General features: G+C 37.6%; 1 long non-coding RNA gene across 1 annotated transcript; it reads left to right on the top strand.

Annotated features, from left to right (window-relative positions):
- Positions 1–2,712: 2,712 nt before the first annotated feature.
- LOC127082384 (uncharacterized) lies at positions 2,713–4,913 on the top strand. The gene is made up of 3 exons (XR_007788173.1): positions 2,713–2,962; positions 3,221–3,322; positions 4,711–4,913. It is a non-coding gene; the product is annotated as an uncharacterized LOC127082384 (long non-coding RNA).
- The last annotated feature ends 16,821 nt before the right edge of the window (positions 4,914–21,734 follow it).

Here is a 21,734-nt window from a genome sequence, read left to right as displayed (position 1 = left end):
GATGGGGCGGAGTTGTTTATGCTGTTAGGGACTTTAGAGGCTAAAGATAAATTGGCGATTTGTGATCTAGCCGTGGTGTGTGATTTTCCTAATGTGTTTCCAGAAGAAGTGAATGAATTACCGCCAGAGCGTGAAGTTGAGTTCTCGATTGATTTGGTACCTGGAACTAGACCGATATCGATGGCTCCGTATCGTATCTCTGCTGTTGAGTTAGCTGAATTGAAGAGTCAGTTGGAAGATCTGTTGGATAAGAAATTTATTCGTCCGAGTGTGTCACCGTGGGGTGCACCAGTGTTGTTGGTTAAGAAGAAAGAAGGTACTATGAGGTTGTGTGTGGACTACAGGCAACTGAATAAAGTGACGATCAAGAATCGGTATCCTTTGCCGAGGATTGATGATTTGATGGATCAGTTGGTTGGTGCGAGTGTGTTCAGCAAAATAGATTTGAGATCTGGGTATCATCAGATACGTGTGAAAACTGAGGATATTCAGAAGACTGCTTTCAGAACAAGGTATGGACATTATGAGTATTCTGTAATGCCTTTTGGTGTGACTAATGCGCCTGGAGTATTCATGGAGTATATCAATAGGATTTTCCATCCGTACCTAGACCAGTTTGTTGTGGTGTTTATTGATGACATTTTGGTGTATTCAAAATCTGAAGAAGAGCATGCTGAGCATTTGAGAGTGGTTTTAGAAGTTCTACGAGAAAAGAAGTTATTTGCTAAACTCTCTAAATGTGAATTTTGGTTAGAAGAGGTTAGTTTTCTTGGTCATGTGATTTCAAGAGGTGGTGTTGTTGTTGATCCTTCTAAGATAGAAGCGGTATCTAAGTGGGAAGCTCCGAAGTCAGTTTCTGAGATAAGGAGTTTTCTTGGACTTACAGGTTATTATAGGAAGTTCATTGAGGGATTTTCTAAGTTGGCGTTACCGTTGACGATGTTGACCAGAAAGGGGCAAGCGTTTGTTTGGGACTCGAAATGTGAAGAAGGTTTCCAAGAGTTAAAGAGAAGGTTGACTACTGCTCCTATCCTGATATTACCGAGTTCGTCGGAATCATTTGAAGTTTACTGTGATGCTTCATTGTTGGGCTTGGGTGGTGTGTTGATGCAGAATAAGCAGGTTATAGCTTATGCTTTGAGACAATTGAGAGTTCATGAGAAGAACTATCCGACACACGATTTAGAGTTAGCAGCTGTAGTGTTTGTTCTGAAGTTATGGAGGCATTACTTGTACGGGTCGAGATTTGAGGTTTTCAGTGACCATAAAAGTTTAAAGTATTTGTTTGATCAGAAAGAACTGAATATGAGACAGAGGAGATGGTTAGAATTTCTGAAGGATTATGACTTTGGTTTGAATTACCATCCGGGTAAAGCAAATGTAGTAGCTGATGCGCTGAGCCGGAAATCGTTACATATGTCTATGTTAATGGTTAAGGAATTGGATTTGATTGAGCAGTTTAGAGACTTGAGTTTGGTGTGTGAGAGTACTCACAATAGTGTTAAATTGGGAATGTTGAAGTTAACAAGTGGTATTCTGGATGAGATTAGAGAGGGTCAGAAATCCGATGTGTTTTTGGTTGATAAGTTGACTTTAGTGAATCAAGGCCAAGGTGGTGAATTCAGAGTTGATGAGAATGGTGTTTTGAAATTTGGTAATCGGGTGTGTATTCCGGATGTTACCGAACTTAAGAAGAGTATTCTGGAGGAAGGACATCGTAGTGGCTTGAGTATTCATCCTGGAGCTACGAAGATGTATCATGATTTGAAGAAGTTATTTTGGTGGCCGGGAATGAAAAGAGAAATTGCGAGTTTTGTTTATTCCTGTTTGACTTGTCAGAAGTCAAAGATTGAGCATCAGAAGCCGTCTGGGCTAATGCAACCGTTGGCTATTCCAGAGTGGAAGTGGGATAGTATCAGTATGGATTTTGTTTCTGGTTTGCCGAGGACAAATAAGAATTTTGAAGCCATTTGGGTGATTGTTGACAGGTTGACAAAATCGGCTCATTTCATTCCGATCAGAATGGATTATCCGTTAGAGAGATTAGCCGAGTTGTATATTGAGAAGGTTGTAAGTTTGCATGGTATTCCGTCGAGTATTGTTTCGGACAGAGATCCTAGATTTACATCGAAGTTCTGGGAAGGTTTGCAGAGGGCTTTGGGAACTAAGCTGAGATTGAGTTCTGCATATCATCCGCAGACTGATGGTCAGACTGAGAGGACGATTCAGTCATTAGAGGATCTTTTGAGGGCTTGTGTTTTGGAAAAAGGAGGTGCTTGGGATTGTTATTTGCCTTTGATTGAGTTTACCTACAACAATAGTTTTCATTCGAGCATTGGTATGGCACCGTTTGAAGCTTTGTATGGTAGGAGATGTCAGACACCGTTATGTTGGTATGAGTCCGGTGAGAGTGATGTGGTTGGACCGGAGATTGTTCAACAGACTACAGAAAAGATTAAGATGATTCAGGAGAAGATGAGAATTGCTCAGAGTCGTCAGAAGAGTTATCATGATAAGAGGAGGAAGTCACTTGAGTTCCAAGAGGGAGATCATGTGTTTCTTCGTGTTACTCCGATAACTGGTGTTGGTCGAGCTTTGAAGTCGAAGAAGTTGACACCTCGATTTATTGGTCCTTATCAGATTTTGGAGAGGATAGGGGAGGTAGCCTATCGTGTCGCTTTACCGCCGTCGCTTGCAAATTTGCATGAGGTTTTTCATGTGTCTCAGTTGAGGAGGTACATTCATGATCCGTCGCATGTAGTCCAAGTAGATGATGTACAGGTGAGAGATAACCTGACTGTTGAAACATCACCTATGAGGATCGAGGATCGAGAGTTGAAGCAGTTGCGGGGTAAAGAGATTGCCTTGGTGAAGGTAGCTTGGGGAGGACCAGCAGGTGGCAATGTGACTTGGGAACTGGAGAGTAAGATGAAGGAGTCTTACCCAGAGTTGTTCGCTTGAGGTATGTTTTCGAGGACGAAAACTCTTTTAGTGGGGGAGAGTTGTAACACCCCGATAATAATATGGTAATTATTTAAATTAAGTTAATAATATATTTATTAATTTAATTGGATAATTGGATTATTATTATTATTATTTTTGGAATTACTGAATTATTATTATTATTGGAATAATAATATAAATTGGAAAATATATATATATAAGTTGGAATTAAGGAAAAAGTCCCATTGAAGTAAAAAGGTTTTTACGTGAAAAGCAGAGAAGCGATTGTGAAAGAGGAAAAGGGCAAAGAGGCAGAGCAAGAGGAAGAAGGTTGGAGAAGAGAAGAGCTTGGTGCTTGAGATTCGCCGGATTAACTCAGGTAAGGGGGGTTTATCGTCGATTAATGGGTATTATGGGATAATATGTAATGGGTAGTGATAAGCCGTTGATTTGACCCTAATTGGGATTTTGAAATGCTGAGAAATTTTGATGAATAAGTGGTGTTAGACTGTAATTGAATCTGTGTTTGGGTTAGTTGTAAATTTCCGAAAGTGTAGCTTTTTACGGAATTGGAATCGGAGGTCCGGAAGTCCTCCAATGGCGGAAAATGCGGAGAATTCTGCATTCTGCCTTGAGTTAGCGCAGGAACAGCTTCCGTCTTGCGTTAACCGGTTAACCCAGGGTGTTAACCGGTTAACACTGTTTTGAATTGTGAAAATTTGCTGTTTTGTCTGCGTTAACCGGTTAACCCAGGGTGTTAACCGGTTAACACTGTTGTCATTGCTGAAATATTGCTGTTTGTGCTGCGTTAACCGGTTAACCCAGGGCGTTAACCGGTTAACACTGTTAAGTTTTGGGACAGGAAGCGTGTTGTGCTGCGTTAACCGGTTAACCCAGGGCGTTAACCGGTTAACACTGTTGCAGAGTGGAAAATTGGTGTTTTAAATGTTGTGTGCCTATTTGAGGGTTGGCCTATGTTGGCCTATGATGTAACAGGGATTAATTCCCGCTGTTTTGAGCAGTATAGGTATTAGTAGAGTGTGCTAATACTGTGTTCAATTATTTGACATGATATGATGTTTTGATACATGTGTTGATGATGTTTGATGGTATGCATAATGTTGTGAATGTACATGTTATGTATGCAATTGTAAATGGACTGTTGTATGGCTTAGAGTGTGAGCATATGTCCATTGTGGATTTTGTTGTTGATGTTGCATTGCTAGATGATTAGCTTGCATAGCATAGCCTTGGGGCTGTAGCTAATTCCCATGGTGAGGAATTAGTGAGTGAATCATTGTGGATTTGTTGTTGATGTTTGCATGCTAGATGATTAGTGTGCATAGCATAGCCTTCGGGGCTGTAGCTAATTCCCATGGTGAGGAATTAGTGAGTGAGTCATTAGATCTCAAATGAGTGGGACTAGTGAGCTTAGTAGCCGTATCTGGATTGATCGGTGAGCTTGAACTATATGTTCAAGAATAGTCGGTACCGCATGTGTGGAGTCTCATTGCATAATGTATGTATGGCGTATAATATGAATGGATGTATTCCAATATTATACGTGTGTTTGTGTTGTTATGGAGTATGATTTGAGATTATACTTGTGTTTTATGTTGGTGTTGAGTATGATGTTGAGCTGATGTGCTGTTACTGATTTTATGTTGTGATTAGGGTGATTAATGTGTCAAATTACTTAACATGACATGAGATTTTATAATGCTTATTATATCGATTGAGGAACTCACCCTTACAACTATTTTTCAGGTAACGAGAAATGAGTTGAGTAGAAGCGAATGCTTGGAGTCTAGTGTAATCTCCTTAGTGGGTCATGCTCTGATAGATGTAACATCGGGAGGGAACCTTTGAATTATGTTGTTAATGATTGTTGAACCAGTTTACATGTAGTATGTTACATGTTTTGATTGATTTGATTTATATCCGCTGCGATTTATGCGAATGTTTAATTGATTAAATAAAGAGCATGACAGTTATTTTGGAACATGGTGTGAATGATTGTGTGACACCCTTAACTGCATAATTACTCTGATATATGTTTATTATTTTAATTAAATAATTGGGGTATTTTAGAAGGGTGTTACAGACCACACAAACAAGCACAATATACACATGCAAAATATATCACAAAATATGGTCCAAATGGACAAAGTGAAAAAGACATTAACATAAACAATTTGAATGGTATGAATAATGGCAAATGAATAAGGCTTAAAAATAAAGTGCATTAAAGTAAATGACTTGAAATTAAATGTTAGTTGTTAATGAGTTGGAAGTTAGTATTTCTTTTGCTTTTTATTTTAAGTCATTCTTTGGAGAACACTCAACCCACTTATCACAAGCATGGATCCTTGAACCAAGACATCTTCCAAAGGAAGGAAAAAAGGCCAAGTTTCCACACAATATCATGAAAGAGGGGAGACTTACAATCTTACTAACTAAAATGTTATGCCTTTTGTATCAAAAATTTAGCGATATGTTAAGCAACCGTAAGTGGACTTATGTAGAAGTCACAACTATTTGAGATCGGGCAATACAATCTTGGTGTTAATGCATGTTAGAGACATAATATAATGGACTATGCTCATGAGACATACCACACAAAAAAAAAGAATATGCAAAAATGGTGGCCTAATCTCATCCATACTTATGTTGATTTTGCAATCAACTAGCCTTAGGATATAGAGATATCATAGGTCCATGATATGAATGCATAAAGAAGGGGAATGAGATGAAGAGGGAGGGGAATGGATCAAAACTCAAATTGGACAAAGGAGGAATTTTACCAAATTAAGATCATTCATTCATTTTGGGAGATAGAATGTACCATCAATCCCCTAAATCCAATGATCTTAACGTAACAAAGTCAAATCAACCTTGACCAAGGTCCAACAACACAAGTCAAACTTATACAAACAATCAAAATGGATCAACACAATTATTTGACATTTATTCAATTTAAAAATACTAAAAATAATGCACTAAATTAAATATGGTTTGTCAAATTCCTAAAACCTCATAAAAACACCAAAGAAATGACCATGGGATTTATCAAAGGTCAAACAAGGTCAAAGGACCTTGGAGAAAAAATTTCAGAATTTTTAGAGACTTAAAAGTATTTTTAAACAATTAAAAATAATCTAAAAATCAATTAAATCATGAAAAATATTAATAATGATCCAAAAAATAATTTTAATTCAAAATATGAAAGAGGATTTTATTTAAAGAAATTTGGTGTCACTCTCATATTTTTTTTATCAATATTAAAATTAATATGAATTAATGAAAATCAAAGGAATAAAATGAAAATCAGAAAATACAAAAAAATGTGGACCACTTGATCTCCCTCATTAATTGAGGTGGCAGATCAAGTGGTCACAAGCGCGCTTTCCACCATAATCACTAGTCAACGCGTAACACAAGTGATACTTACAAGCAACGCACGAGATTAAAACAATTTGAATTGATCATGTGGCTCAAAACCTGTCCAATACATCACTGACGTTAAACCTCCGGTCACCTTCTCAGGCGAACCTCGCCGGACTGGTTAAGTCATCACCATCACATAAATGAAAAAGGAGGACATGATCTGAAAGAAAAAATGGCGTAGAGCACGAATCTGACCTCAATTTTAACTAACTCTAAATATATAGAAAGATATGAGAAGTTGAATTTTGAGGTGTGTCAACTGAGTTGCTTCGATTTAACCTCAAAGCAACTCAATCTTCTTGCCTTCATTGGTAGGACTTCAGACAACCAAAGATCCAAGAGAATTAATGAGAATTGAGTGAGAATCTAAGAGAAGGAAATTTCTAGAAAATACCTTCAATGTTGTGAAGAACTTGCTCTTCCTTGCTTCAATTCTTGTTTGATCTTGCTCCAATAACTTGCAGAAGTGGATTAGGAATGGAAAGAAGCTTTGGATCCTGGAAATTTTGAATCTCCAAACAGTGAGATTCAAACTCAATTTTCAAGTGAAAATTATCAAGTTTTCCATTGAATTGTGAGGCTTTGAAGAGAGGGGGCAAAGCTGGCACGCAAGGATCCTTTCAAATGAGCTAAGAGGGTCCATATTTATAGCAATTGTGAGTGTTTTTTGCACACTTGAATTTCCTTCCAAATTTGGGAATGTCATGCACAAGCTTGCATGGGTGTGTACAGGCCCATGAAGCTATCCAATTAGGTACAAATGCATCTAAAATGAGGTTGGAATGAAGCTTCAATGGTAAGGCAATGTTATGTGGTCATTTGAACTTTGATTTCCACCAATGATGCAGGCCTGTTAAAACCATGTGCAGCCCTAGCAAACTTGGTCCAAAATAAATGAATTAGGACTCTTTGGAAAGCTTAGATTAAGAGGAATAACTCTTGTGTTTAACACATTTTAATTTGGAACTTGGATCAAGGTGAATTTTGAGGTGGAAGTTTGGAAATTTCAACATGTTGAAAACTTTTCTAAGTGTCAAGTCATATACCTCAATGTTCCACCTTACTAACCTTTTTATGTGAGCTCCAAAGGAGAAAGGTGTCTTTATCAAAGTTGTATCTCTTTAAAATACCTTCAAAATGGTCATAAATTTGACATCATTTGGATTTAGAATTAGAGAGTTATGCATTTTTGAAGTTGAGGAAAATGACTTGTTCAATGGTATTGGTCCAAAATGACCTATAATGTATCCTCATATCACATGCTCATAAAAGTTGATTTAGCTTTCATTCCAAACATCAAAGTTGAAGTATACATATTTAATTTGATTTTTCAACATGGAAATCTTTCATATCATAAAAAATGAGCAAGTTATGGCTTTGGGAAGTTGACTTTTAAATTAGGGTTTAGACAAAATGACCTTTAATGTTTAAACATAGAAATGACTTTTCAAGAAAAATTAGCTCTAGACTTCAACATGAAATTTATTTGTAATGTCATTTAGAGTAACGTTTCTCTTAAAATCATTTTCATATGGTGAAAATTGTAGGAGATAGGGTCCAGGGAGGCCCAGTTTTGATCAGATGAATCCATCTGGCCAACCACCATCAACCAACTTGCTAATTTGAAATTCTCTTGACTTTTTAGGCTCATGGTATATCATATATGCATAATATGATGAATTTTGGAGTACCCCTTGAGAAATTGGATCAATTGGTGAAGAAGCTTGTTGAAGAAGTTACTTAAGATACCCAGACAAACTAGGGTTTCCAAGGCAAATCAACTCCACACTCTTGAAGAATGCTTGATGAAAATAACATGTAGAGATCATTGGGACTCATATATGATGCTTAGAGACTTTGTGGATCAATCCTTGGTTGTTCTCTTAAACAGAAGGGTCTTAAACCCTAGATATGAACTTGATAGACCAATGGGAACCATGCCCTACCTACAAAAGAGTTAGGCAAATACAAAGACATATTTTTGGTATTTTGGTTAATAAAATTGATAGTATACAAGTATGATACAATCTTATGGTGCTTGGTGATCTCTCCCAAAACAAACCCAATGAAAGAGGGGTAAAAAGGAAGCCAATGTATGATCCCAATGCTTATACATATGATGCAATTGCATGAGGGATCTTAGGTTCAAAATTGGAGTCTTACATAAACGCCGAAGCAGACAAGAACAAACAAAACTAGACTTGACTCTCTCTCTAGTTAGAAAACCAGAGTACTCCCCAACAGAGTTACCAGTTGAAGATAGCTGAAAAAAATTGTGTACGCACCGAATGCATGACACGCTCGGAGATACAACAGAGTCGCCACCGAAATTTATTTATCCCAAAAGAGGGAAGGGAAAATATCGATAAAACCCAAGGGAAACATAGAAATAGGTAAGGAAACTAGTCATTCAAGGGGAAGGTATTAGCACCCCTTACATCCATGGTAATCTATGGGAACCATTTTGAATGATCTTGCTTGGATGGGTGTTACAATCTTCATGTACCAGCAGAAAAGAAAAAGGGTTAGGAAAAGAATGCTCGAGGAGGATCGTGGCCCTCATGCCTGTGTACTCTCATGGTGGAATGAGAAAGTAAGAACTTCTTAGTTCGTGGAACCGGGGGGAAAAAGAAAAGAAAAAAAGGTGGAGAAAAGTGCTCGTCAAGAATTCGCATCACTATGCCTATGTATCCTTATAGTGCAATAAGGAAGTTAGAGCTCCGTAGTTCCAAGGAGAAAGGCTGAGAAAAATATATGAATAGGGTGGTGTTTAAACCAGAAAGGAAAGAAAGAAAGTGGTGTCAAAACCAAGAAATGGGGGTTAACTAAAGAGGTGTGTCCCAAGAGGAAAAGATAGGGGGTTAACCATGAAGGTGTGTCCCTAAATTGTGGTGTCAAAACCAAGAACAAAATGATAAAAGTGGTGTCAAAACCCAGAAATGGGGAATGACCATGAAGGTGTATCCCTTAATTGTGGTGTTATAACCAAGAACATAAATAAAAGTGGTGTCAAAACAAGAAATGGGGAATGACCATAAAGGTGTATCCCTGAATTATAGTGTCATAACCAAGAACGTAAATAAAAGTAGTGTCAAAAGAAAGAAATGGGGAATGACCTTAAAGTTGTATCCCTGCTGGAAAATTGAAATGGTGTTTAAACCAAAAGGAGAGATAAAAAGAGCTACAGGGCAGGTTGAAGACTTGTCCGTGAATTGTCTGGAATTGCACTAAAGTCTATGAACAGAGACAAATACTTTGAGGAACTGGGTCATTCATTCCATACTCAAAGATATTCTATAAAAGTGTATGTAAGATCCCATCTCATCAGTCTTTATTGCTTAAGGCTCATGGAATGCAAGCCTAGCCAATGTTTGATAAGTTGTTGAAGTTGGTTCCCAAAGATGCTTGTGGGGATGAGTCAGATGATTGAGATCTGCGTAGGAGATATGTAGACCACTGAGAGTCTTGAACTTGTTGAGAGGATGAATCTCTAAGGTAACAAATTTAAGTCCCATCAAGTGACCAAGGGACTTATGATCACTTGAAAAAGACAAAGGGGGAAGTGTACTAGATGAAAAGGAGTTGGTTGACAAAGGGAAATTTGATCAAGCCAAGTGAAAGGGAATAGGATTGATGAACAAAAAAGGATGCATGATCATACAAAACTAGCCTAAGGTCTCATTGTTAGGTAGCCCAAGAGAAATCCATGTGGGTGCAAAGGGTACTGTCATATGTCTCGTTGTTAGGTAGCCTAAAATAAAGTTGTGTGCGTTAATGTGTGTTAAGCCTAATAGATGAGTGAAACAAGCATAAAGCAGGTGAATAAAAAAGATGAAATAAGACCACAAGCTAAAAAGTTCAATAGGAGCAAAGGAAGTCAAGGTGTCTGTAAGATCCATGGGTCCAAGGTCACTCCAAGTCAAGAAAAAGTTCTAAACCTAAGTTAAAGTCCATTGTACAAAAGGTCTTCAACACTCCAAGTCAAGCACAGGGAAAAGTGTGATCCACTCCATTAATTCTTTTATTATGTTTAGATTTTATTTAGAGTGACTTAACAAGAATCAGAAGAAATTAAAAGAATCAAGTGCAATAAGATAAATACGTTAGGAGTTAGGAGCATAAAGGTAAATGCATAAAAGTGAATGACTTCAAATTAATAACTTAAATTAAATGATAAAAGTAAATGACAAGAAAGTAAAGTCATTAATTTAATAGTTGGTAATTGTTAGTGGTCAATTGATCGCATCGGGACAATTTAGCTCTATGTTAAGCAATCAAAAGTAGGCTTGTGTAGAATTCATACCTATCTGAGGCCGTTCAATAATAATCCATGTGATAAACATGTTAGAGAATTAACAGTAAGTTAATATCCTGAAACATGACCCACAATGGTTTAAATAAAAGAAGTAGAGGGATGGAGACAAAGAGAGTGAAGAAGCCACATAGGGATCCATCTATCCATAAATCAAAGGACTTAAAATATGGCGCGTCGAGGGATAACCTATCATCGATGCAAAGTGTTAAAGATGATTCATGATCATCTATCAATAGTTTTTGATAAAGGAAGGTTGAATCAACCTCAAGTCCATCTATGAATGATTTGAGATGTGGAAGACTTGATACACACAATAACCAAAACCAACCAAGTCATCAATTTAAACAAAAACCAAAGCAATCAACAATTTGAATAAGAATGACTGAAAAAGAATTAAAATAATAATGAATAAAATTCAAGATAAAAAATATTAACAAAGAATGAATTTAAAATCAAATCAAAGTCAAAATGAAGTAGAGTTCAATATATGATCAAAATATATAATATAAAATTGAAATAGTGAAGCAAAATAAAATAAAATTCATAATAAAATAAAAAGAAAAAATAAATAGAGTGATTTGGGCCATGGGGTGTTTTCCGGATTTGAGAGTGAGAGGAGAAAACATGTAGCCCAAGCCCAATCACCATGGGAAAAAAATAGAATGGGGGGCATTCAGAATATGCAAACCATTTCAAATTGAATCCCCACCGTCTATGTCGCACCGGCATCTCCTCCGGCAGCGACGAAGAACCCAGAAACATCAACCAACTACATGAAAATGACCCTCACTTCATCCTAAGCTCAAAAATGGACATCAAATGTCCAACAACTCAAAGACAAGTCTGGATTGACTCTGATATAGGTGGATCCCTAGAGCTTGGAGTTAAAATTGAATTTCGTTAGTGTATGGATTCAAACAATTGGGAGAGGGCTATGGTTCTTTGAAGCGTCCTCTACACAATGGTAACTTTTACTTGATGAGTCGATCGAAAAAGAAACTTTGGCACAGTGGCTCTGATGAATTCAAATTACTTTGAATTTAGGTAAGTTAATTCGATCTCTTTTTCTCTTCTCTTCCCCTTCTTGTGATTGAGATTGAGAGATTTCAGAGATGGAGTGAAGTTGAATGATTCTTTGTGTGTGTTATTGTGTGACTGAATTGGTTTATTTATATCAGTGATGATTTTGTGTGCAAGGGAGTATCCATTTTTCGCACCCCAAAGATGCAAAAAATGAAAGTTTAAATAGAGTTAATCGTATGTGAGACTCGTGTGATGCAAGTGTGTGAAGAGTGAGTGTGAGTCTATGAGGACAATTGTATTCAGTGAAAGAATGTGTGATTGAAATGTGTTTTTGTCTATAGTGAAAACTAGTGTGGTCCCGCTTTAATTTCTAATTTCAATTCTTGTTGAGTTGGATATGAGTGAATTGGTTTTAAATGAGTTAACTGGTTGTGATAAACATACTGGTTTTGTTTTGGGTTCAGTTAGAAGGTTAATTTGATTTCATGGTTGTGGTATGTTGTTAGCTCATGTAAATGCCTTGCTATTATGGTTTCTTGAATTGATTTGCTTCTGTAAGAAATTGTTTACGGAAGGCCTACTTGTTATGCATTGCAGGTTTGCATTGCCCATGATGTCATGTTGGATTGATGCAGTGCCAATGTTGCTTGAAGGTCTGCGTATGTGGTCATCTTGTTATGCATTAATGCATTCGCTTAGCCTGTTGCAGATGGCATTGTTGCTAACTTGGACTAATGTTGAACTGGTATTGTAGGGTGGTTAAAATGTTAGAGTTGTTGCAAGTTTGTAAAGCATGGCAAGGTCTTGTTGTTGTTCAATGGAAGCATGGACAAACTAATGGTGAATGGAGCATGGAAGACATGGGTTGCCAATCCCAAGCAGCATGTTTTCCTTCTTGAAGTATGACATGTTTTAGGCATTAGGATAGGATACCGTTAGGCTTGCAAAATGCATGAGTTATGTATTCTTTTGGATCGTGTCATATGGGTTTGTATAATAGGATTTTGTTGATGTAGGGACTTGTAAACTTTGCATAATGGAAACATGTTATGTGTTATGATTTTATGAGTACACACTTTGGTAATGAAATTGAAAATCATATGGATGAATGCTAGTAATGAATGTTATGAAGATTGAAAATATGGAAGTTAAGACTATAGAAAAAAGGGTGTTGACTTTGGTCAAAGTTGACAAAAGTCAACCTTGGTCAAATATTTTTCTTCCTATTTTCTTTTGTAAAAAATGATGGAATGGGCATTTGTATGAATGAGTATTTGTATAATCATGCTTGTTGAATGTAATGAAACAATGTTTTTCTTTGTCTACTAAAATCATGTTTGAATGAAATATGAACCATGAGCCATAAGTTTGAATAAATGAGTTTAAAGTATCAAGTGATCAAGCATGTGTATAAAATCATCATGGATCATAAATGTCATAAATTGACTAATAAGCAATGGTATACAAATGAAATGATGAAGTAGGGAATCCACAATAAGAATCAATGCAAAACAAACAATGGACCAAAGTGATGAACAAAGCTTGTAAACCAAGCAACTACATGTCTTGAATGCAACTTGTATTATTGACTTTGCCAAGACTGTGGATGGAATCAAAGCAAAACATGTGAGTGAGGCAGCATAATGACATGGATATGGATGCATGAACAAGTAAATAGTCAAGCAAAGAAATAGCTAACCAAAGCTTAGTCAAGTACAACCAATGCAATGAATAGAATAAGGCCTTGAAGCAATAATTAGGGCATGAGGTAATACATAAGTGATTGGATGATTAAGCAAGACCAATAAGTGCTAAACCAAGGTGCGCCTCCTAAATTAGGGTTTGGGATCAAGGATCAAGTAATAAATGATTAGACAAGCAACAAGGGAAAGGGCCTAGTATTTTCAAGATTGCATGGTCAAAAGATGATCATATATTCCACAATGCCTTAAACAAGGGGGATCAACAAATTAGGATTTCCAGGATCAAGGTGAAAGGTGAAGTGAACAAATTCCAAGGCTCAAGAAGCTACCTCCACATCACATGCCCCCTAGCACTAGGTTATAGGACTAAATCAAGAACCAAGAGTATCCCACAAGCAAGAGTTAGGGTTTAGACTTGATACATATGAATACCAAGCCATGAATCCCACTACAAACTTTTAAATCTATGAAGATGCTTACGGATGTTAAGGTGCTTGTATGATACATATGAGATTGTCATGAATGGTGTGCAGATGAATCTTGATCCAAAAATAAAAAGTGGAGGTCAAATTTGGGGTATGACAGGAAGTCCCTGGATACATGCCATTGGGGAAGTGGCTTCCACTTGTCCTCCTTTCGGTATATTAAGGCTGATGAGGATGCTATAGAAACATCTTTCCAAGCTCTTGAGATAGCCAAAGCCACTTTTATGGAAGGAAAGGACCTCAATAAGAAGGAAAACTCATCCTTTGCATCCTTGAAGAGTGTAATGTCAACATTGGAAAGTGGAACCCCTGAAGGTTGGGGATAAATAATCAACATATGTGATAATAATGATCAATTGGGTTTAGGGTTTATGTCCCCTTCCAGAAGAGAATCCTGAGTCCCTGCAAAGGACCATGTACGAAGCCTCCAGGAGATATTTCTTAGCACTGGCTACATCCATGGAAATCAAGTCAATTCTATTTAAGAGAACACAATGGAGGAAGAAATGCCATATCTGGTATACCATTGTGAAGCTGCTTTGAACAACTGAGAGGCAATTGATATTCCTAAAATTATCCCCATGTCAAAGTAAATTTGTTTTCTTTTTTAAATCCTTAGTTATGCCTAAGGCTAAAGGATCATGTGTAGGGCCTCTCTTTTATTTTCAAAAGATCATCATAATGAATAAAAGACATTTTGTTCAATTCTTATTGTTCAATTAGTTTTTTTGTTTGTTTTTCTTCTTAGAAATGACAATATTTTCAAAACTAAGAATATGTTTTTCTTTTTGCATTTTTAATTATCACTTTTCTAAAAGCCATCATTTAAAAAAATGCAGAATAATCAATAAACCTATTGAATCCAATGACCCTACGACCTCTTATAACTTTAAGCTCCCCATCTACCAAGCGGAAGAAGAGGGTGAGGATGATTATGATATCCCCGATGAGTTGGTAAGGTTGCTCAAGCACGAGTTTAAAGCCCTTCAGCCACATTAAGATCTGGTTGAGACAATCAACCTTTGCACAGACAAAGAGAAGAAGAAGGTCAAGATTAAGACCACACTTGAGGAAATCGTCAAAGAGAGATTTGTCAAGCCGCTACAAGAGTATGTGGATGTGTTTGCATGGTCATATCAATATATGGTCGGTTTAGACACAAATATTGTTGAGCATAAGCTACCACTTCAACCAGACTTCCCACCTGTGAAACAAAAGCTTCGAAGGACAAGACCAGACATTGCTCTTAAAATTCGTGAGAAGGAAAAACGACAATGTGACGCTTGTTTCCTAGCAGTGGAAAAGTAACCTCAATGGGTCGCAAACATCGTGTATATACCTAAGAAGGATGGCAAAGTTAGAATGTGTGTTGACTATAGGGGTTTCAACAAAGCTAGTTTGGAGCCCGACTATAAGACCCCAATTTTGACCCTAAGATCCCTCATGGCATCATAACATTGCATTTGCATAGCCTCAAGGATCATGAGCATCTTGGTTCCCTTTGCCTTTGGGTGAGACTCCTTGTGATTGGTTTGAGATCACCAAGCATGCTTGAATTATACATCATTGTTTCTCTTACTTTTGTTTACTAAAAAAAAAAAATAACAAAAAAAAAAATTGGACTTGGGCCTCTCTCATTTGAGCCCACAGGTCCACAAAAACCAGGTTATAAATTCAGAGTTTCAGTGAAACAAAAGGACATTCTATTCCTATTACTATGGCAGGAAAAAGAAAGTGAAAGGAGGCCATTCCTATTACCCTGGCAGGAAAGAGAAAGTGAGAGAAGAGCTGACAGAGTTCAGAGCAACCTCCAGAGGCAAACCCTCAGATTTCTCTGCAAACCTCACGGGTGCAACTCAATTTCAATCGATCCTCCCCAATCAGGTATGCCCTATTTCCACTACTTTAGGCTTTCAACCTGAAATTTTTTGATACCCTTTTAATGTATGTGTTTGACAAGAGGTTTAGGCCTCCTGCCCTTGGTTGCTTTTTGTGAGCTTTTTTTTTGTGAGAATTTTAAGGGCATGATTCATGTGGTTACATTTTGATTTGTGGGCAACTCTTGATTACCCTATCTTGTTTCTCTAACCTGTTTGTTAAATTTTTTTGTGAGGGCTCACATGACTCTTGCAGAGATGGCCTGGTGTTCCACTTTATTTGTGGGATACCCCCTGGAGGTTTATTCCGATTAATTTGTTTGTGACTGCTTATTCCAAAGGATGGGAGCTACTTGGATCATCAATATGATCTCAAGAGGGGAACTCCTAATGTGGTTTTATTTTCTTTTCCCTTATCTCTTGTATGTTTAGGAATTTAACCCTTTTTTTCCCCATTCTAACCCAAGCCAAAACTTTTTGTGCAAACAATAACTTTTGTTTTCAACATTAGAAACCTAAGCCTTATGCTTTTGATTTTCAAAACTTATTTTTCATAACACTTATTCTGAATTGAACCTTTTAATCCACTTTAACCATATTTTTGTAAATACTTTGAATTGGTAAATATAACCCATTCAAATACTTTTTGTGGTTTCAATGGCCACCTTCTTAATCAAACCCTTTTTTTATAACCATTAGCTATTAGGTTTGATTTATCCTTGAGGTAGATATAATACTCACCTTTATCCTTAGTGATGGACAATGAGTCTTCCATGCTTATTATAGGGTTAACCCCTCACTAGCATGTCGAAGCTATCCTCACATGGTGGATTTGTGGTTTTAGGTTGAGTTTTCTCCCTTTGATAACAAAAGACCTTAAGGTTTTTGGACCAATCAATTCACCAACTTTTCTTTTTGAATTTTTTTACCCCGAACTACGAGGTTTTGATCCTAATCTTTTTTTAAGATGGTACGTAGGCAATGGGTTCATCCATTCAAACACAAAATGTAAATAAATTTGTATATTCTTTTCTCATCCCTTCAATCATGTTTGCACAAATAAATTTTCACAAAAAAAAACAACATCCTTACAACAAATGTGAAAAGGGCTCCCTAGGAGTACCTAGGATGCTTTGGGTGCCTAATACCTTCCCATTGCATAACCAACCCCCTTACCCAGATCTCTGACATTTTTACTAGTTTTTGATTCGATAAAACTTTTAGGTTTTTGTTCGCTTTCTAACCATTCCTTTGGATAAATAGAAGTGCGGTGGCGACTCGACTTGTATGATTTACCTTGGATTTAGTCAATATCTCTAATGGTAACGAATACCCCGCTATAGAAAAGTGGCGACTCTGCTGGGGATAAATAATTTGCCTAGTGGGTTTTGCCTACTTTTCATATTTGTTGAATTGTATTGTATATTATTTTTTGTGACATATTTTTGTGCAATTTGGGATTATTGTATTGTATGTAATGATTGAATTGTTTGAATATTAATTCCTTGTATGCTTGGTGATCTTCGTGAGATGAGTTCTATACCCGAACTCGAGTGCAGTTAGGATAGGAGAATGGCATAGTCTTGTCGACTTGTGTGGAGTTATTCCTTAGCAAGTTGACTTGCAAGTCCATTCACTTGGTGGAGGTTATGTTGGGATCAATAATGTCACACAAGTAAGTTGTGGTTAGACATTACTTTTCCAATATAGACCTTAGAAGCCAAGGACCTTAGTTTACCAAACCCATCTTGACCTATGCTTAGGATGTAGTGCGAAGGTCGTTCAAGTGTAAGATTTGATACGATTGTTACGCGATACTACACTCATAAGAGTCTCTCTTGAGAATATTTTTGGAATACGAGTAGTCGTTTCTCCGATAATATCCAAAAGATGGGATGATGACTATGGGAACCTCTTGTAGAACATGTTTGGCAGGTTTAAACCTTAGTACACTCCCTTTTGGGTGGTTCTTAACCTAACTCCATGCTCGTGACTTACAACAAACCCTTGATTCATGGTTGATTCGTTCAGGTATCCTTAATATCAATGGAACTTGGGTGTTGATAAGGTGTAAACCATAATCCACCAAAACGGATGGTTGATATTAAGGATAATATGATCCATCCCATGACCTTTGTTTGGTGTGCTTTGCTTGATCCTTGAGTGTGATTGTTTCATTCATGCATTCATGCACCCATTTGCATTCATATCATCAAAATAATAAGAAAATTTTCAAGGAACTTAAGGGGTTTATTTGTAAAATTTTCAGACATGGAAAGACAAAGAAGGAATACAAAGAAGTACAGTTTCAGACAACCAGAATTGAAAGAGTTAAGGAATTTGACATCTTATGTATTAGATCTCTTGGGTTTCACGTTTCCGGATTTCCAGCTTTTGCCTACCCTTGAGGAGTATGCTTATCTTGTGGGTATACCTATTCTGGATCAGGTGTCGTTCAGTGGCTTGGAGAGTATTCCTACTTCACAAGAGATAGCAGACATGTTGCACATAGATGAATCTTTGGTTGGTGCTCATATGATTACCAAAGGTGGAATTCAAGGTCTCCCTTCTGAGTTCCTCATTGCTCAAGCTACTATGTATGGGAAGGCCATGAGTGAGTGTCGCATCTGCGAAAAACAACCGGCGGGCTAAAACAAAACAACACAGAGCCGCCACCGTGCGTTATTTATCCCAAAAGAGGGAAAGGAAACGCTCAGAGTAAACCTGGAAAAGCATGGTCTCGCGACCAAAGAGAATGGGATCGGGAGTCGGTTATGCGAAGGGAAGGTATTAGCACCCCTACGCATCCGTCGTACTCGACGGGATCCACGCTCAAAAGATAGGAAAAGGTTGCTAAAACAAACATCACACACACACACACTGAAGACAACACAGGTGAGAGAACAGGGGAGAGGGCTCGCTAGGATGTCGCATCCTATGCCTACGTATCTCGTCTGGAACGAGAATCAGAGCTACCGTAGTTCGGCTCACGCACGCCAAACAAGACACACACAAACACAGGCAAACCTGGAACCCGAACGCCAATCGCTGGACTTACATCGGCTTCCGAACCAAACAAACACACTCAGGATACGGACAGCCAATCGCTGGTCTTACATCCATATCCTGACACACACAAGAACAAACAAGCAACAAGCTACTAGGGAGTCGGGAACTCGAGCCTAGCAACTATCAAGCAAACGCACACGAAAAGAAGAAAAGGTTGCCCGGAGAGACCTCGCACGGTCTCCTGCCTACGTACCTCATCTGGTATGAGGATCAGGGCGACGTAGTTCCCCTTAACAGGGGAGAAAGTCTAGCCTAACCAGATAACAAAGGGAGACACAACTAGGGAGACTAACTCGAGCCTAGATGTTATCATGCACATCGTCCCTAAGTTAAGGTTTCTATCCTAACTTGCTCAGGCAGCAAGCTAATCCTAACCAGGCAAAGCAAGTCATGCAAACATAATCAAAACAAAGCAAACATTCGCAATTAGCACACACTATATCCAGACAAGGTGGGCTCAATCAAGGGTTAAGTTGCAAAAGCAACACAACTGTGTCAGGGTGGTGTTAGCTCTTAACCCTGACATTGAGAGTCAGGGTGAAGCCAGATGAAAGGTGAGTGAAGATTAGACTTCACAGCTCTTATCCCTGGCCAGGGAGAGCTTCAGACAAAGAAGTGTGGGTTCAGAAAGTGGGAACCCTTCTACACTTATGACACTGACTCAACTGTACAACTGTACAAGATCTTGGGTTAATATCCCAATGCATCAACACAGTAGTGTGAGCAGAGGGACGACTCAACAAGAATAGCAGGGGATGGATTGCACATCCCTTGGGTTCTGCCAATTGCCTTAATCAAGGTCTTTTCCTGCTTGGGGACAAAAATAAACAAGCACAAACATTGCCTCTTAAGGAGGACTTCAGACAGGTGCCTGGCCAAGTAACAGGCCAGGTCTTCCAGACTACATGGAGAAAAGAAATTCTACCTCAATTGGTTTATACAACCAAGCAGCAACACAAGCAAGTTCTCAAGGGAACTGTTAGCGACTAAAGTACCTGAAATCAATCTAATTCAGTCAGTATACCAATCATAAAGTCAAAACAGACAAGATAAGAATCAACAGTCAACACAATCAATCACATGTGCAAAGCACAACCAACTCAAGTGAGCCAAGCATCCTACAAAATAAACCAAGTTAGTTTATAACAATCAACCAAACTCAATCAACTTGCATTAATCTCCTTAAAGCATTTGCTTCTTAACCTGAAAAGCACATCCAAACGTGAGAAACAAGACCACTAGGACAAGCCTAGGGTCCAAAGGAGATGAAAAATTCAAAACAGCAAGTGAAAATTATCCAACATCAAGATTAAACAATTAAGAATCAAACCCAAGTGGTTCCACATTCATATCATTCATCATTATCATTTCATGAAAGAAAAGGCACCAAACATGCAATTTAGAACCTCAAAGGACCAAACAGAATGATCACAATCAAATCAATACCAAAATATTTCAATAAATCCCCAAAAAGTTCCTGATCAAACAGCATCCATAACATGTCAATCATACCAAATTTCAGCTCATTTGGACCAAGGGAAGCAAGTCAATGAAATTCATAAAGTCCAGACAAGTCCAAGCAAGCCCATACATGGCATCAAAACAAGCATCAATTTCAACCAATCATAAAACAGAAATCAAACATGATAAATGAATGAGACCAAAACCATGATGCACTTCAAAGTGTCTACCATACACATGTCAAATTTCACATCCATCCAATTAATAACCAGAATTTCACAAATCAAATGGAAACATGTCTCACAAAAGGTCCACAAATGACTAAACAGCAAACAAAATCCCAATCAAATAGGAAATGCTTTCAAAAATTCCAAAGAAATTCACATGTTTTCTCAACATCCATATGTAATCTCATGCAAAAATCCAGCTCAACTCAAGTTCAACAAGCATAGAAAATAAAATCAAGAAGTTGCACAAAGCATGGCATGGCACAAAATGTAACACCTCTAAAGATCATGTCATAACTCTCAATCCTGGAACTCAAAAATTGCAAATCACATATCAAAATGCTCCTTAAGATTTCTAGAACACACTTGCAAAGTTTCAAAAATTTCTAATGAAGCATCAAGATTTTATGATCAAAATGGTGAGCATGGTGCACAAAAGGACACATTCAAACAATCCCTAGCCAAATAATTTTTCCACACGTGCACAACATGATTAAAAATAACCAAAAAATGGATCACATCACAAGGAGAATGGCACAAAAAATTGAATCAAATTTGGATCAAAATCGAGTGAGATATGGATTTTTGATGTTGAGGAAAAAATAAAAAAATGTTGAACAAGTATGTAAAGCACATGAAAGCATATGGAAATTAATGTGGCAAGGCAAAAAGGAAACCGCTGTACAGTGGGATCGAACCGAGTCCCTATTCAAAACAGCAAGTAGCGCGCGCTACTGTTCACAAACGCTAACAGCAAGGCCAAACACGAATTTGAGGATCAAACAGCCTATTTCTGAAATTTTTGAACGTGTTCTTCGCGCGTTCATCATCAAAACCCAGCATGAACAAATCTTAACCAAATCATACAATCTATACACCGTTGGAAAGATCTCTCAACACACATCATGAATATCAACCTAATTTTTCCTAATTCAAACTAACAAATTCAAATCGATCAAAAGAACATTTACATGTCAAACTTCAATTCCAGATTTCTCACTCAATACTCAACGAAATTCAACGATTCAAGCTGCAGTCTACTCTATGTTGCAAGATCTACCTAAAACACATGTTAATTGCAAGAATCGAAGGATTTGAATTCTCACCTTATGAATGTGCAGCTCACGATTCTGGTGTTTTCGAGGCTTGGAAGTTGCAAACAGAAGTTCAATGATGATTAGGAA

This window comes from Lathyrus oleraceus, chromosome 5, assembly GCF_024323335.1.
Source record: "Lathyrus oleraceus cultivar Zhongwan6 chromosome 5, CAAS_Psat_ZW6_1.0, whole genome shotgun sequence".
Taxonomy (NCBI): domain Eukaryota; kingdom Viridiplantae; phylum Streptophyta; class Magnoliopsida; order Fabales; family Fabaceae; genus Lathyrus; species Lathyrus oleraceus.
The sequence above is the reverse complement of the archived record's forward strand: the minus strand, read 5'-3'. Positions and strand labels throughout refer to the sequence as shown.